General features: G+C 48.7%; 1 protein-coding gene across 1 annotated transcript in view; it reads right to left on the bottom strand.

Moving 5' to 3' along the window:
- The window catches only part of znf536 (zinc finger protein 536), a 71,681-nt gene that overhangs the window by 38,665 nt on the left and 16,072 nt on the right, over positions 1-16,944 (bottom strand). The gene's annotated exons all lie outside the window — the stretch shown is intronic.

Below are 16,944 nucleotides of genomic sequence, written 5' to 3' on the forward strand. Positions count from 1 at the left end.
TATCACGCTACGTGGCACCGAGACCCACGATGCAGCTCCAAGCTCTTCTGCCTGGGAGGTGGGGAAGGAACAACCAGCTGATTCATGCCCCGCGAGGCAGCACCCAGCCGATGCCAGTCAATTAGCCAGCAAATGGAGAGCAATATAGATGGTGAACCCCACCCCCAGTTCTGCACCCGGCCTTCGGGGTGCGAGGGGCAGGAATTCGGCTTCGCTTGCCGCCACAGCTGGATTGAGCCGTTACATGTGGTCTGACGTATCGCTGCTTTATGGGAAGTTTTCATAAATGACCAGCAGTTCCTATAATCCCCCCCCCCACCACCACAGACACATGCACACACACACACACACAAATACTGGTTTGTAATTCTATCCTTCTGAGGACTTTTCCTTCATTTCAATGAGGAATACTCTATTTACAACATGACGACGTTTGTGGGGACCTGAAAAATGGTTCCCACAACATAAAAAACAGGTTTTTATTACATTGTGGGGGAAATTTGGTCCCCACAATGTAATATAAACCGAATCCACACACACACACACACACACACACACACACACACACACGCATATCCAGATCACCTCCCAAGTATTACCAGATGAATAAGTGAAGCGCGGTCAAGGCTAGTGAAACAGTCAGTGACTCCGGTCCAGTGATTTGGATCCAACTTGGTCAGTGCATGGACCACGGCAACACAGATACAGTTAAAATTGTTTGATGGGGGGGTGACCTCAGAATGGAGTGAATGTGGAGCAGAATTGAATGCTTGCTCCTTTTCCTTTTCTCCTGAACCAAACAGAAGAGCTTAAAAAGTTTAAGAAGCAGACATGACACAGTTTGCATCTCCGGTGGTATTAAGTGTCGCGACTGATTTCAGTCTCATGATTCCCTGCCCCACCCCCTCCCCCCCCCCCCCCCCCAACTAACTCTGTGAGACAGACAGACAGACACGCACACACACACTCGCAGGGGTGTGAATTTACATATTTATATGCACCACCCCTCCCATGTGCCCCCTGATGGAAGCTGCTCTCTGTACCCCACGTGGGGTACCCACCCCCTTCTTCATTCCTCAGTCCTGGAGGAGTCACACGGTGGGGGGCGGAGGGGCTGGGGGCCCGGGTGGGGCGGGGGTGCTTGAAAACAATCGTTTTTAAGCCCTCGATATCCCCATCAGCTGTCCCTGCCACCATATCAGTGTCTGTTTGGACATAACAACCACCCCCCCACCCCCCACGCACAGACACACATGTACACACACACACACACACACACACACACTCATACACACACATCCAAATAAAACCCTCTTGCTGTATCTTTTCATTTAGTAACTGGCGGGGAAACAGTCCCCCGTGCCGCCGTTTGCCGTGCCTTTGTCTTTAATCAGCTGACTGATCCGCTGCTTTAATACGGCTGTTCCAATTACTGTAAAAGTCATCCTGCCTCGCATAACCACAAATATTGACAGTTTATTGCACAACACATTTATGACATTTGAAGGTCACCCCATACATTATACATCGTCTTCTGGAGAACTGTCTAGGACAGAGAGACACAAGATAACGCGGCAGCTATAACTATAAGCTATATATTGATTTTCTCCATTTCTCCTTATTTTTTTTTAAAGGGGAAAATCTGTGAGTTTCAAATTTAAATGACAATCACAAGCAGGTCATGGGATTAATAAATTGATTTAAAGCCTGAAACAATCATTTCCACTGGTCTCCATCATAAATGTTCCCAAAAAAGTAACTGATAGAGAGCCAACAATTAACTGTTGGTGGATTTTCTGGTATAAAATGTCACTTGACTTCATGATACACAACCGTACCAATGCCCTCCCTGCTTACCCTCTCTCTACTGGAACTTGAAACCACACCAATATTTTACTAATCCATCCATCCATTCATCAATGCATCTATCTATCTATCTGACAATCTATCTATCTATATTTCTATCTATCCTTATTCTCTATATATCTAACATATCCTGGTTAGGGTCACATGAAGTTACTTATTTTTGCTAAAAATGTGAGAATTCAAAGTTTTCTCTGGACCTGTGAATAGAAAACCAGATATTCAGCAGGAATTTAAGAAAAGCTCTGCTTCTTCAAAATATGTGAAAAGCTAGAATGCAGGAGTAACTGGATAGGGTAGTGAGAAATGTATACAGTGATGTCAGTTATTTTAACAATAAAAAATAATTCCGCTAGCTATTCAATTCCATGTTTATTTCACTGCTACCCACAATAGTTATGACTTGTTAAATAAGCAGGGAAAAATTGCATTTTGTCAGTTGCTGCCGCGTTTCCTTTGGAATGGGATGGAATATTCTGCATGGCAGCGAATGTGTTTTTCTTTTTTTCTATAGTGCCCACAAACACATATGAAATATTATGCAGACTGTAGTATTTCTAAAGGCACGTGCATATAGGCATCTTATGATTGGACTGGGTTTTAAAACCCTAAGTCCGAAAACTGACCGAAGGCACGCATCCTGCAGGAAATTATATAAAAAAAGGATTCTATGCTATTATTAAACAAGCATTACGAATGTAGAGAACGGAAAATACATCTCAAAAATATCATTAAACGGCAGTTTAACAAAGTCAGGCGTGGTACTTAAGTCTTACATTATTAGACCACTGGCACACTGACGCTAACTTCTTGGGGAAAAAGAAAAATATGGATAATAAAAATTTGAATATTAAGGAGTATAAACCTTATTTGAACACATCATTTAATGCAAAATGATTCATACCAAAAACACTTAATGAGGGTTAATTATCATATTATTCTCATAAAATTGTGGTATTTTGAATAGTTTCCGAACAGTGTTATGATGCCAGTGTGTACTGATTTCAGCCAGACAGCAACAAGGGGTCCTTATTAATAATGTTTACGCTCAGTGCAAATTATAAGCACATTTGTTCATACTTTATTAATTTCGGAGAATCAGCCCTACGACACCGTTACCCACACGACCTTCAATGCGTAGGATAGATTTTAAAACCATATATGGAAAAGAGCCGCCGCCGGAACCGTTCGATCACAAGGGGTCGCGAACCAATGCCCCACTGCCTCATGCTGCAGGTGTCGCGATGGGACCAGATCCATCCCCCACCTCCTCCGATCGCGTCACTCTCAATCGAGTTTCCCGTCAGCCCCTGGACACGGCGAACAATGTAATTGCCTGTGAATGACTTATACGGTATTCCAGTACATTGCAATCATCTCCACTGGCTTCCATATAATGCAATATTGCAGCTGCTGCCGTTATCACGACCAATAAAACATTAAAAATAATGATAAACCCTCTGTAATATAACCCTGATTAACAATACGAAAAGGCAGAAACCAGAAACATACACGCTTAGTTTAATTATACATAATATGACAAATCCTTGGATCCGCGAATATGTTAATCTCACGTCTTCCCTCCATTTCAGATTAAAGAGTAATAAAGGTCCTGTTTTGGGTGCATTTGCTCTCGCAGACATGTGATGTGCTATTAAAGAACAAAAAGGAAAGATCAAACTTCGGTAAAGTCCCCCAAACCATCTGGGAGTGTGACCACCAGTCACCGAGCTGGCTGTCAGGAGATCAGAGCCGGAGGGACGCGGCGAGTGCACAAGCACCTACCCGCGAATTCGCACAGTTACACACACGCGTGCACTCATGGCCACGGGGTGAAATGCCCGCGCACAAAAAAAACTCGAACACGCATAAATACACGCATATGATATATTCGTGCATATGTGTGTGTGTGTGTGTGTGTGCGCGCGCGCCCATCAAGACCCATCTTCTAGCAGCTCAAAAACAGACAGCATGCGTGTGCGTCTGTCCTCCGAGACTGAGCATTGGACAGGTCGTCTCCAAACGGGCCACGCCCTGCTCTCGCTAATGGCTGAAGAAAAACAAAAAAGAAAAAAAAAACAAAGAAACATAACAACAAGCGGGGAGGGGGGGGAGCCATCTCCTTTAATGGTGCCTCTGCAATCACACGTCCGAGCTAAATTGTGCTGCGGTTTTGATTACTGCGATATCACACGTAGGGAATGGGGGGCGGGGGAAGAAAGAAAAAAATATAATAAAAAACACAGGATGTTTCTTTCCATTATTCTAATGTGTCGCACGTCTGCGCGAGCCTGTGACCCCTCTCTCTTCCCCCGCGCGTGCCGTAAAGGGGAGCGCCAGCTCCCAGAAAGAAAGTAAAAGGTGATGACATCATCTGAGGGGCATTAGCTTTTAAAAATGCACCCCCGGGGGATTTATTTCCTTACTCCGGAGCAACACAACACCATCCGGCCGACGCACCGCTCCTCTCTTGATTTGGACCGGTGCCATCTTTGTGAACGGCCGGTTCATGCGAGTTAATCAATTTGAGGTTTAGTTACTGCTGAGCCCTGCATTCTACGCACTGCTAGAAAGTCATTTGAACTCGCAGAATTTATTAACCAAATACCAATTATCATTAAACACCCCTGCATTATCTCTGCTTTTACTACCTGACAAGAAGTACTTAATGAAATTTTAGATTAAAGTTATTTAGTGTTTGATTTATCTTGCTGGACTCCTGACGTGACCCTGCGTACAGCAGCTGGTAGTATCCCAGTTTTTTTTAATTTTATTTTCCTTTTTTTTAATGTCATGCACACAAAGGACCTCCCCCCCTCCCCAGTATCAAGGCAACAACACAATCCAAGATAAACCGTTTTAAAGTATTAAGAACGGGCACCAGAGTTTACACCGGGCAGCACAATTAGGCAGGGGCTTCTGTGACCTGTGTATTTTTTTTTTAAATAAATAAATAAAAAATGTTTACTGCACAACGTTTGTGAGATGAAACAGCCACAAAATGTGCTTCATATAAGGCTTGCTAGTAAACAGGGGTACCAGATGTTCTTTGATGTTAATAATGGCATTTATTATTAATATTAATTAGACTGCATTCAGCAATACATTTGGGCCATTTCCAAGTCAATTAAGCAAAATGGCATTCGGGAGATGTTGGGAAAGGCTCTTTAAGGCAGGTGTTCCTCACTCCCCTAATAAAACATTTTTGCAGGGACTGAAAAACAGCTATCTCGGGCTGAATTTTCCCCTTTGTCTCCCGTGAAACTATTTTATCCTGCTGCAAGCAGGGTATGCGGGAAAACAAAAGTCATTTTGATCAGGCTGGTTTTAGAATTTGTATTTAGAATAATATGAATGTTGTTGTTATTTGTTTTTTTACATGAATCACAGACGTGGTTATGCGGGTGCGGAAGTCAACGCACGGGAGGCCGACGCAGATGGAATCGGGGGACAGGGGCATGGCGAAGGTGGGGGCGGCTACATGACGGCCCTCGTACGTGGAAATGCTCGGGGACTCCTTTTAACTGTCAAACTGTACGGCGTCACTCCCGGGGCCAAACGGAGAGCCGGAACCTTATGCCACCCTCAGGATGATGCGGTCTGCTCCAGACAACACGAGCCCCAACCGCGGACGTCCAACTGCAAGAGGAGATAAAATTTAAGAACACATGGTATGGCAGCACCGAGGGGACACTGTTTTCCTATATAATCTGCTGCCCCGTGTGAAAAACAGCAGGTTTTTTCCCTCTATCATGCATAATCTAGACCTTGAAAGGGTTGTTGCACCTCCATTGAGCCTGGACTTGGCAGCGGCTCTCCTAAGCCCTGCAACACAGCAGCGTACAATGGTGCATTAGCAATCTGTGCATCCATTCATCAGCGGATGCGTTTTGGACTGTGTATTTATGGCACGGGACACTTTCCATGGCTGAGAATTAATGAACATGCCTCTCCTTGCAACAAACATGCACCTGTGTCGCGGTGCTCGTAATCAGAAGCATTTATTTATATTAGTGCCGGCGTGAATTAAAATGCTATTATTAAAAAAATTCAGCGGGAAAAAAAAGGGGGAAAGAAGAGTTGCTCCTGCGGTGGCGTGAGGGAAACATTAGGCGGGGTTCATTTGTGTGTGTGTGTGTGCGTGCGTGTGTATGTGTGTGTGTGTGTGTGCGTGTGTGTGTATGTGTGCGTGTTTGGTTTTGTTTCCATATTGGGGGGAAATTCTCAATGATAAAGTCAATGGTAGAATTAGGTTGAATTACAGGTTTTGTTTAAATTCTCCGCTGTCACGGTGATGGTGAACACCTCCTACATCCACCTACTTCCAGAGATCTTGGTCGTGTTACTCTTAGACTGCCATGTAAGGCTTTGTGTTAACACTTTGTATAAGGAATTAATTAAAGCTAACGGGCTGAAACGCAGCCATGATAAAATGTTTCGTTTTAACAGATTATTATTTCCTTTCAGACCTTTTTTTTTTTTTTACATAGGCTGGGGGGGCGGGGTTGGACACAAAAGGCGATCGTGTTTAGTTTTTATGTGCGGGAGGGGGTAGGGAAGAGGGCCCTGATTAACGTTCTTCAAGTGGCAAGTGATGGTACAGCCAAAGAGTCAACATATTGTCGATGATTACAGCCCCTGTGCCTCCCCTCCTGCATTAGCAGAGACAGAAGGGGCACCTCACTGTCTTTAAAGGGAAGATCGGCACCAGGCTCCCCAGCCAGGAAAGCTGCCATAAGTTCTCTCTTGGCAAGGGTCCATCTTTGTTGTCTTTGTGAAGTCTGCTCCAAGCTTCAAAGAAATTAAAAAAAAAAAACACAGAAGCAGCCAGGGAAGTGATGGGGTCTCGCTAACTTTATTACCCAGCCGATTGATCACAGCTAGGGGTGGAAACACCAGGGCGTGGCCCCTGACAAGGGCCGCGGTGACAGGGGCCGGCCCTCTGGCCGAGGAGATCGAGGGTTGATGCATACAGGTTTACGTATATATCGAGGGTATATGATCCGAGACGGCCCGCCGCATTCAGATCTCAGAGATAGTTCTAGAAGGCTTTCCGAGCGTGTGGCAGTCGTTCGGAAGAGGGACGGTGGCGCAGAGCGGCATGTCTGATTTAGGCGTCCGAAGCATGGCCGCTGAACAGCCCGCATGTGCCAGGAGTGACGGGAGGCACTGCGACTTTAAGGAGAGGAGTATCAGCCCAGGCTGATATCGATTTCCTATTTTTTCCACCGCCGCAGATCAGCAGCGAGTGAAACGTATAACTAACGGGGGTTATTGACCCCGACTGTAAAAATGCACTTCTATCAGGGAGACCAAATCTGAAAATATAAGCCAGAGGCCGACATCTTTGCCACATCATAGACTTCCTCGTTTGTGTCAGCCGAATGACCTGACTGCCGGTGCATCCTGCGCCGCTGTGGCTCGGTGACCTCAAAGTTATCGCCTGAGGATTTTAAAAATAGTAACGTTGATTTTATACATCATGAGGCAGGGCACTGCTATCTGGCGACAGGCCTGAGTGATCGATACTCTGTTTATGACCGTAAAGAGCAGACATGCGCTTTTCACATGAGCAACCTGCAGGGGGCAGTGTCACTGTGTACCCCCCTGCCCTCTTCCAGGTCAGCCTCTCATACCCTTTGTTTTTAACTTACACTGCCAAACAATATCTGCTTGTCATCATGGCAGCTCAGCTCTCATAAATTGGGTGGGGGGGTGGGGGTGGGGGGGATATTTCCCTTTTTATCATACACAGAGCCAGGCCAAACGTTATGGAAAATAAAATTCATTCTGCGACGTCGAACACTGCGACATTTCATGTATGAGCAGTTCAATCAGAATAAATTAAAAGCCGTGAGTTGTGGCAAAGTGGCTTCAAACAAAGCCCCTCCCTGCCCAGCACCCATCGACACCCACCAGTACCCCCCCCCCCTCCCAAGTATTCAAGACCCCCCCACCAAAAAACAGCAATATTGTGACATTAACATCATAAAATTGCTCTTTGCCTGGAAATGAAGGAAAATCAATAACAAGAAATAAAATAAATCTCCTTCACTTTGTCTCGGGTGAAGACACCCCCCCTCCCTACACACACACGGCCTGAAAGCGCCCCACCCACCCCACTCCCCACTTCACACTTCAAGGTTTACAGCACGGAGGGGAAGGGTACCTCACCCGATCTCCATATCCCCATTAAAGATCAGGCACGGCGCCACTCCCAGAATGTTAATTTGTTATGAAGGTCATCGACAGAGAATAATAATCACCATTGGGGGATCTAACAGTTTGCCATTTCGGAACATTGCTGTCCTGATGACTCAACTATTAATAGACTCTGTCTTATATGAGTAAAAACTATTTTGGTATTTTCACAAAAACCCTTATGTCTTCCTGCGTGTGTCAAACCTCCGATCCGAGGGAGATATTTGACATTTGGTGCAAATTAATGTGATCCTGAACGCGACACAAATCCACAATCACAACTGCATATTGGAAAATTAAATAATAATGTTCCAGCTAGGAGGCTTGAGGTGCTTTCCTTCCTACTGTGCCCTCCCGTCCCTTTTTAACCCCCCCTTCGACGCTGATGCCTGGATGGCGACTGGGGTTCCATTATGAAGATGCAATCCACTAAAAAATGTTTACAACAAAACAATAACAGTTTATTTAAAACTAATTTACTCTAAGCCACCACATTGTCGGGGTATTCAGACATATGTGTCTGCATTTGTCAGCGAACCAAATAATTCTGGCTTAAGCTATTTTTATCGGGCTTTAAGCGTTTGTTCTTTTAAGCGATCAGCATTTATGGAATCGCAAATGGAAGTTAGAGTCCTTTATCTTCAGAGACTCAACATCTCAAGACTAATTACAAATTAATCTGGATCTGTGTATCAGCAATATGATGGCAATAATTTGTCCCACTAAGCATTATCATATATTTATAAATATCTCTATATACTGATTGGGTGGAAGTGCATAAACGAATAAAGAAGATATTGTCCTCTTCCATTTAGTTGTAGAGAGATATACCAGCATCAAGGTTAAGGGTTGCAGGCTTGGGTATTTATGCCGTTTGCTCGTTTACTGCTGCCCCAACGTTCCGTTCCTTTCCAAGCCTTTCAATAGGGCCCCAGGGGCATGTTTTTTAAAAGAGACGACGCACACCCCCAGACACTGTGAGGCATAACCTCTAAGTCAGGATTTCAGCGGATAAGGCATCTAAACGAGGGAGTCGAAAGGACGCAGGGGGAAGCGGTGACCAGCAAGTGCCACGGGTTAAGTGCCAGGTGGCATTGCGGCCAGCCTTTCCTCCACGGCCTGATGGGCTTTTTGAGGCAGTGACAGGGGCAGAGTCCCAGCCTCGGCTCGCTGAATGGGTCACTAAAGATCTCATCCGGATAACTTTTGTGCCTCATGGACGATGTGATTAACCAGCGGCCGGGCACGCTTTAAGAGTAATAAGGGCTTAAAAACATTACTGCAGGTCATGGCACACCTGGAGAAGCGGAAGCTGGTAGGGTATATACATCGCCTGCTCCGTCACGGCGCAGAGCTCGGCGGTTAATAGAGTGTCATGCATCTGAATGCTGCAACAACGGGGTAATCAACACTTTTAAGCTGAAACATCAAACAGGAAGGCGACGTGGCGCTGCTTCGGCACAGATCTGCTAGCTCCCACTGTCAGCCCCGTACGGAGAGCTCCAATTGGCTGGGATAAGGTGGCGGGGGGAGGGTGCTTCTTCCTCTTTTCCTCCCGCACACCCCCTTCTTTGCCCCAGCGGGGGCAACTTGACTGATGTTAGCTGCGTGCGGCGCAGAGAGGGGAACCACGGCAGCCCGCCTCGATGAATCCCGTGGTTTCCTCCAATCAGACCACTTCCCCTCTGACGAGGTCAGAACCACACTTCATACCGCTGCGGTCAAATGGGACCCAAGGCTGGCACTGCCTCTTTGCCCCCGGCCTCAGTTCAAATCGTCCCGATCCCCGTCAGCCGAAAAGGGCAGACATCGCGCAATGAAATACTTCAATGCATAGCCCGAGAGAGAGGAATCACCACGCGCTTCTGCACAGGTGTGCAGGTGCACGGCAGAAGTCTAGCAAAACGGCAATTTCCAGTTGATTCTACTCAAAATGGATCATGATGATTGGAAAGAACTGTCTAGCTGGTCAAGGCGAGGCAGGGGGTGAGGGGTGTATGGTGGTGACACCACGCAGGCGTTCACCCCACCTTGATCTACACCCGTTTTTGTGAAAACATCTCAGCGACTTCATAATGACTACACATTTCATTAAAGCCAAACTCTGCCGTTACCGCCGGTGATCCCCTACCCCCCCCCCCCACACCTCCTCCCCCTGGACTTTAGCGAAATGTGGACTGTTAACGGAATTCTCATTTCAACTCCAGCCACGGTACAGAGTCAGAATATCAAAACTACGATTGTTAAAGACAAATGAGGGAAAAAAGATGAAGAGGGGGAACAAAAAAAACGAGGCAGAGTCATAAAGCGACAATGGCTGTAAGTAATAAGATCAGTGGGGAAAGATCACAGCGTTGGGTAATGATTTAAGCAGTAAGACCGATCCCCTAATAGTCTTTGATGGATAACTGTATGAAAAAGATACATAATTCTCGGCGTGCCATTTGCACAGCATTGCACCTGAAAGCGGAGCAGAATAATAGACAGTTTAAAATGTCAGGAAACTAGCTAAGAAAGGAGGGGGGGCGGGGGGGGGGGTTGGCCTTCAGAATCTCAATTAGAAACGGAGCTCATAATTCCCGTTATGTGCACAGAGAGGCGCCCGGATGTGAACGACAAGCTTCAGGAACATATACTCCCAGAAACGCTCCGGTCCAATTAGACCCCTGAGTTGAAGTTGACCAGTCAAGAATCGAAATCTATCTAGTAGCTGGAGCCATCATAAGTATATTCTGTGCCTCAAAGTGCATGTGTAGGATTTACCTATCTGTCCCAGCGCAGACCTGCGTATTGAGCAGAAGCCAGAAACACATGATTGTGTTAATTAATCTGCCATTGTGAGCCGGGGAACAGCTGCAGTGTGTCTCGCCGAAGCGTTGTCAAAGGGAAACAATGCGGCCTTAAGCTTTCGACTGAATCTTCCATTACAAAGGAGGCCCAACACAAGCTAAATTCATAAATCCACTGATCAATTTTTACCAGCACTAATGTCTGACCTTTAAAGGGAAAAAGGGTTTTTACATACTTAATTTCAGCTTGAGGGGTGGCACAGTGGCGCAGTGGTTAGCACTGTTGCCTCACACCTCTGAGACCAGGGTTTGAGTGTGTGGAGTTTGCATGTTCCCCCCTTTGGTTGAGGAGTTTCCTCTGGGTTCTCAAATTTCCCCCCACAGTCCAAAAACATACTGCGGTTAATTTGGAGTCCCCAAGTTGTTCATAGGTGTGTATGTGTGAGAGAATAGTGCGCGAGCACGCCCTGTGAGGGCTTGACGCCCTGTGAGGGCTTGACGCCCTGTGAGGGCTTGACGCCCTGTGAGGGCTTGACGCCCTGTGAGGGCTTGACGGCCTGTGAGGGCTTGACGCCCTGTGAGGGCTTGAAGCCCCATCCTGGGTTGTTCCCTGCATTGCGCCTGTAGCCTTGGCAAAAGGCTCCAGACCCCCTGTGACCCTGAATAAGACAAGTGCTTTCAGAAAAGGGATAGATGAATAGGACAAGTGGTTTCAGAAAATGAATGGATTCATGAATTTCGGCTTGAAATATGGTCAGATCCATGATATGTGGGACTCTGGCCCGTTTTCCCTGGCTGGGAAAAGAAACAGATTGAGGAGGAAAGGAGAAGGTGGTAACAAGAGAGAGGGCAGTGCAGGTGAAAGGAGCAGTGGTGGCGAGAGGGCAGTGCAGGTGAATGGGGAGAGGGCAGTGCAGGTGAATGGGGCGGAGACAGCGGTGGTGAGAGTGCAGTGCAGGTGAATGGAGTGGCGGTGGGGAGAGGGCAGTGCAAGTGAATGGAGTGGTGGTGGGGAGAGGGCATTGCAGGTAAATGGGGCAGCGGTGGCGAGTTGGCAGTGCAGGTGAATGGAGCGGCAGCAGCAGTGATGAGAGTTCAGTGCAGGCGAATGCAGCGGTGGCAAGAGGGCAGTGCAGGTGAATGGAGCGGAGGCAGCGGTGGCAAGTTTGCAGTGCAGGTGAATGAGGCGGAGGCAGCGGTGGCGAGTTGGCAGTGTAGGTGAATCGGTTGGCGGCAGCGATGGCGAGAGTGCAGTGCAGGTGAATGGAGCGGCGGCAGCGGTGGTGAGAGTGCAGTGCAGGCAAGTGCAGTGGTGGCAAGAGGGCAGTGCAGGTGAATGGAGCAGAGGCAGCGGTGGCGATACTGCAGTGCAGGTGAATAGGGCGGAGGCAGCAGTGGCGAGCGTGCAGTGCAGGTGAATGGGGCGGAGGCAGCGCTGGCGAGAGTGCAGTGCAGGTGAATGGGGCAGCGGCAGCGAGAATGCAGTGCAGGTGAATGGGGTGGAGGCAGCGGTGGTGAGTTGGCAGTGCAGGTGAATGGGGTGGAGGCAGCGGTGGTGAGAGTGCAGTGCAGGTGAATGGGGCAGCGGCAGCGGTGGTGAGAGTGCACTGCAGGCAAGTGCAGCGGTGGCAAAAGGGCAGTGCAGGTGAATGGAGCAGAGGCAGCGAGAGTGCAGTGCAGGTGAATGGGGCGGCGGCAGCGGTGGTGAGTTGGCAGTGCAGGTGAATGGGGCGGCGGCAGCAGTGGCGAGAGTGCAGTGCAGGTGAATGGGGCGGAGGCAGCGGTGGCGAGAGTGCAGTGCAGGTGAATGGGGCGGAGGCAGCGGTGGTGAGTTGGCACCATCTGGATGTTGCTGTTCCCATCCTATTATGTTGCTTGAAATCTAATTGGTGGCCAAGTGAAATCCGTCAAGGAAAAGGTACTTCCTGTCTTAGACTCGTGTGGGTCTGGGGCTTCCCATACCTGATATCTAGTGAATCCTGCTCTCCTGGGAGGAGTTTGGGCTGGGGGGGCTCACCAGCGAATGATGTTCCCTAAACCGAACATGACGCGACCACCTTAAGTGGCCAGCGTTGCATAAAGGAAAGGTCAAAACAACCGAGCCAAATCGCAACATCCATGCGCCAGATTGCATATATTAAAATACTGAGCCATGGGTGCAGTGGGTGGGGGAGGGCCTATGCAAATCAGGCCTGTAATAATAATGCAGGCTCTTTAACTATTACCTCATCATTACAGGATTAACAGCTAATTTATTCCTATTCATTTCCAATCAGCCTGTTAAATGCAATAAATACACTCTTAATGTGGAGGTTAAGGGAAAAAAAGGAAAAAAAATAGTAGGTCAAAATCAGAGGCAGGGAGAGAAGGTTAAAAAAAGAAGCCTTTTAGATTATTACAGAAAACTATTTTCACTGACATTCAGAGTTAATTTGCAGACTTTAGTAATCTCCATTCAGCAGTCTGTTAAAGACAGATAAACAGCGTACTGATAAATAAGGGGATAAATATATAGAGAATTAGACAACGCGGGGGTGAAATCTGGGGGCTGTTTTCATCAGCGAGCCGACAAGGGCGGAATCGCGATCGCGAGGCCCCCCCCCCCTCCCCTGCACCGTCCTCTGCCCCCCGAGGACCCGGGAGCTGATGTCACATCTCAAAGGCAGACCCGTGCCATAGATGATGGTTAACAGGGCGGGTTCACCTGCGTTATCACGTTACGCGTTATCTTCAGAGGCCCGCCCACGGAGCAGACGGGGGGGGGGGGGGCAGGAGAGCGTGGGGGGCGGGGGTGGGGGGTGGCAGCACCCCACACTGGTGGCCAACAAGCAGATGGATCCTCTTACAGCAGCGTGCCCCTGAAATAGTGTCGCTGCCGGGATGCAGGAGACGCGGGGGGTGCAGACACCCACCACTCTCCCCGGGCTGCCAGGACCCCCGGCAGAAGCCCCCCCTCGACACCCCCCGCCTCCCTTCCTCCCCTCCTCCTCCTCCTCCTCCTCCTCCTGGCTGCACTCATACTCCTAAGGAGCTGGCGGACTTCAATGGCGCGTGAGAGAGGGAATCGATGTAATTAAACAGGAAGATACACCCCCCCAATGCGGGCTGAGGGGGGGTTTGGACAAGCCGCACTCGTCCAGCGTTTGTTTCGCTCTCTGGAGCCCGGTCGCACGCTGCCAGACGAGCCTGCCTGCCCGCCGCCACCACCACCGCGCCCTACACTGGCGCTCCCTTCTCCACGTCTCAGGGGGCTTCTTGGACCCGTTCAGGACTTGCTACGCGAGGCAGGTGAACATCCACCACACTGGCATCGCTCCGCCACGCTTGGGAGGACAGCGCACAGGCGCCAACGTGCCACCTGAGGAGCACAGCGCATTTTAGGACCCTCAAAGGCTGCCCCCGGATCTGCCTGTCTGTTCAACACAGCCATTCTTCAAAAGCCCATTTTAGCTATAACCCCAAAAAGGCTCTTCGTTGTCTCTCTAAAGGCATCAGGGTTTATAACTTTACATAAGCGCTCTTTCCTGTGCGACCACATCATGTCTCACCGGGACTAAAAATAAAGCTTATGGAAATAGATTTCATTGACACGCTGCCATTATCAGATTGCGAGCAGCTTGTTTCTCATGAACGCAATCCAGAAACGTCCTCCAAACTTTCTCCTTCTCAAACTCTGAAAAGTGTCTTCTTCTCTTTGGTTATTTATTTATTTATATATATTTTTTGGTGAGAGAAATTAAAACAAAAAGCGAATAGTATTGAGTGCTGAGACAGAAATCCGGTGCCCAGGCCGAATGAGCCACAGGGAAAGCAATTCAGCACAAGCGTCCGGACAGCACATCCTGTTGGTCAGAATATTGTCGCCATGGAGCCTCGTCCCTGATCCTGCCACACCGAGGCCTGTGCAGGCCTGATTAGCCCTCACCTGTGGCGGTAGGTTGGGGACAGCCATTTTGTCCTCGCAGGGTGGAGCCGGTTTGCACGGATCAGCTGGGACTTAATCTACATCTCAGACAGCTAGTGGCCCCAGTGGAAGCTGGGAAGGTTCATCCTGCACCAGAGGGGCTCTTGGCTTCCTGCAGTCCCAGGGTTAGGGACGTCGTCCGGCAATGTGTCACGTGAGCTCAGCTTGCAAGGGAAGGGAGGAGTGGTTGGTCATATGACAATGGGCTCCTCCAATGGGAATGCTGAGATGCGGCCCCTCATCCCTTGTATTCTCCATCCACATGAGCCTGGAGACGGCGATACCGGTGGAGCGAGAGAGTGAATGCGGTGCCATGTTTTCGTTCATACGGCTCCGTCCCGCCACAGTCTGGCATGAATGCCTGACAGAGAGACTACGACAATGATGCCAGAATGTTCTGGAAAGCGCAGGTGACTGTCACCCGAAATATTTCAAGCAACACCCCCCCACCATTTATATGAATCTTTTGGTATTAAAAAAATGACTCACCAAGTAAGGTGAGCATGGAACACATTTCTTTAATCCTGCTAACGTGTGATGAAGTGATAAATAAAGAAAAAAGTGCAGATGCCCGTGTTTGCAGCTTTCCTTTGTTCCCCTTCGGTACGTTAAACACTTTAAGCGTTTGTGTGCAAACTGTGCTCACAGCTCTTTTCACACAAAACTTAAAATAAAATAACATATGCTCTTAACAAAAACAAAAGGTGTTAACTCAATTGCAACTGTGCTAGATCCTCCCAAACAAACACTTAGCTTTGTTACCAAGACAACTAAAACAATACAATTCCCACATCAGTGGTGTTAGCGCTCTGTGCTCATTACTCCAGTGTTCCCTTACGGATATCCAGAAGAACTCGGCCAAGGTACTGGGCTATCATCGTCGGCCGCCCGGCGCTGGGCTATCATCGACGGCCGCCCAACCTCACAGAGGCAGAACAGCATCAATGTGGCCCACGTAAATATTTAATTGACGCTTATGAGTCCTTAACAGAGCGATGGTAACCTGAGTGCATCCCCAGTTTAGCATTCCGGCATAGCTAAATGAATTCAGCTCCGGGCCTAATTAATCCACAAAGGTTTCATGGCTTAATCCCCAAAGTCAAGGGGGTTATTGTCCTCACAAATGAGGTCAACGCTCATCCCAGAGGCGGTGCGGAAAAAAGATTGAGAGACAGTGCAGCGTTTAATGTGACGGTGCAGGTCTGGGGAGGTGGGATGTCCCCTGACCCCACACCTCCTATTTTTATGGGACCTTGGTAGCTCTGAAAACCTCCAGGTGTCGCACCCATCACCATGCAGAGGTGAAATTCCCAACCCCTACCCCACACAGGTGCTGGACAAACAGAATCAGACATCCCACTGGTAAGGCAAACAAGACAGAGAAGGAGATTCCCAGCTGGGCGGGTCAGGAGGAGAGGCGGGGTGATCTGTCATGGTTTTAGCACACGGGGCAGGGCTGCAGTGTCGGCTGCAGTGTCTGTCTCTCACCCCACCAATGATAGGGGGAGAGGAATTTAATTTGTTTGATTGATTAAATTGGGCCTGGGCAGGCAGGCTGGCAATGCGGAGGCCCGATCATATTTTAGAGAGCACATCCGGGACCCGATTCCACAACGTTTCACCCGTGTCACTCATGTGGCACACGCCAGGCAGTGGTTACCGGCAACTTCGCCGTCCACCCACTTCTCATGTGCGGGGTTTACGGTCATAATCCCGTTTGGGGTTTTGTGGGATCCTGACCCTGCCATGCGATGCAGGCGGACGCCACTTCACTGTAACACGGCCCTGTTTATGCTTTGTGCGTGCGGGCGGAAGGAGAGTCCCCACTGCAACCATGCAAGCCGGTGGTCCCAGAGTGGCACCCGCAACTGGCTTTTTGCATGATCACAACCCGCCCCCCTCGCCTGCTTTCCCAGTGGAACTCCCCGGGACAATAATGGGGCTTTAGGGAGCCGGCCACGGTGGGCCACGGTCACCAAACGACCAGCCAATCTGGGCAGCGCACCGCACAAGGCGGCACGAGCGACAGCTTGGAGAAATATGCTAATCACACGGGGCATTAAAAAAGAGAGAGAGAGAGAGAGAGAGAGAGAAAGCAAAGAAATAAAGGGATGGATAAAGAAAGCG

The sequence above is a fragment of the Paramormyrops kingsleyae genome, chromosome 11 (genome assembly GCF_048594095.1).
Source record: "Paramormyrops kingsleyae isolate MSU_618 chromosome 11, PKINGS_0.4, whole genome shotgun sequence".
Taxonomy (NCBI): domain Eukaryota; kingdom Metazoa; phylum Chordata; class Actinopteri; order Osteoglossiformes; family Mormyridae; genus Paramormyrops; species Paramormyrops kingsleyae.